Below are 1,794 nucleotides of genomic sequence, written 5' to 3' on the forward strand. Positions count from 1 at the left end.
AAAAACCCTTCACCTATCAAATCCCATCTTTCTCTTCACCACTCACATCCATCCTTCATAAAACCCCACCTACCTCACCATTTAAATTCAAACCACTTTCCCACCCAAACCCACCCATACATGACCGAACCTTACCCTTCCCCCTCTCCTATATAAACCCATCTTCACTCCTTCATTTTCACACAACCTAAACACCACTTCTATCCCCTTTGGCCGAACACAAAGCCATTCCCTTATTCCTCATTTCTTCTTCTTCCACTCTCTTCTTTCTTCTTTTGCTCGAGGACGAGCAAACATTTTAAGTTTGGTGTGGTAAAAGCATTGCTTTTTGTTTTTCTATAACCATTTATGGCATCCAAGGCCGGAGAAACCTCTAGAAAGAGGAAAGGGAAGGCAAAAGCTTTCACCTCCGAGTCATGGGAGATGGAGAGATTCATCTCAAGGATGCATCAAGACCACTTTTATGAAGTTGTGGCCTTGAAGAAGGTGATCCCCGAGATCCCTTTCAAACTCAAAAAGGGTCAACTTTGATCAAAGGTTGGACCAAGTCCTCATAAACATTTGTGAAAAGGGCGCTCAATGGGAGAGAAACTCAAGAGGGAAGCTGGTTCAACTGAGAAGGCATGACCTCAAGCCCATCACTAAGAAAAGGATGGAGCAAGCATGAGGAAATTCCTCCTCATAAAATCCCTGAGATGCCTCAAGGGATGCACTTTCCTCCACAAAACTTTGGGAGCAACTAAACACCTCCCTAGGAGAATTGAGTTCCAACATGGGACAACTAAAGGTGGAGCATCAAGAACACTCCATCATCCTCCATGAAATTAGAGAAGATCAAAGAATCATGAGAGAGGAGCAACAAAGACAAAGAGGAGATATTGAGGAGCTCAAGCACTCCATAGGATCTTCAAGAGGAAGAAAGAGCCACCATCACTAAGGTGGACCCGTTCTTTAATTTCCTTGTTCTTTATTTTCCTGTTTTTCGAAAATTAATGCTTATGTTTGTCCATGTTTGTGTCTTGTGATCATTAGTGTCTTAGTGTCTATGCCTTAATGTTATGAATGTCCTATGAATCCATCACCTTTCTTAAATGAAAAATGTTCTTAATTGAAAAAGAGAAGAATTGCATGAATTTTGAATTTTATAACAGTTTAATTATTTTGATGTGGTGGCATTACTTTTGTCTTCTGAATGTATGCTCAAACAGTGCATATGTCTTTTGAATTTGTGGTTCATGAATGTTTGCTCTTGAAAGAATGATGAAAAAGGAGACATGTTACTGAGGATCTGAAAAATCATAAAAATGATTCTTGAAGCAAGAAAAAGCAGTGAATATAAAAAAGAAAAAGAGAGAAAATTTCGAAAAAAAAAAGAGAGAGAAGAGAAAAAGAAAGAAAAAGAAAGAAAAATAAAAGGAATAAAGTTGTGATCCAAGGCAAAAAGAGTGTGCTTAAGAACCCTGGACACCTCTAATTGGGGACTCTAGCAAAGCTGAGTCACAATCTGAAAAGGTTCACCCAATTATGTGTCTGTGGCATGTATGTATCCGGTGGTAATACTGGAAGACAGAGTGCTTTGGGCCACGGCCAAGACTCAATAAGTAGCTTTGTTCAATAATCATCATACTTAACTAGGAGAATCAATAACACTATCTGGATTCTGAGTTCCTAAAGAAGCCAACCATTCTGAATTTCAAAGGATAGAGTGAGATGCCAAAACTGTTCAGAGGCAAAAAGCTAAAGCCCCGCTCATCTAATTAACACTGATCTTCATAGATGTTTTTGGAATTCATT

Source organism: Arachis duranensis, chromosome 10, assembly GCF_000817695.3.
Source record: "Arachis duranensis cultivar V14167 chromosome 10, aradu.V14167.gnm2.J7QH, whole genome shotgun sequence".
In the NCBI taxonomy this organism is placed as follows: Eukaryota; Viridiplantae; Streptophyta; class Magnoliopsida; order Fabales; family Fabaceae; genus Arachis; species Arachis duranensis.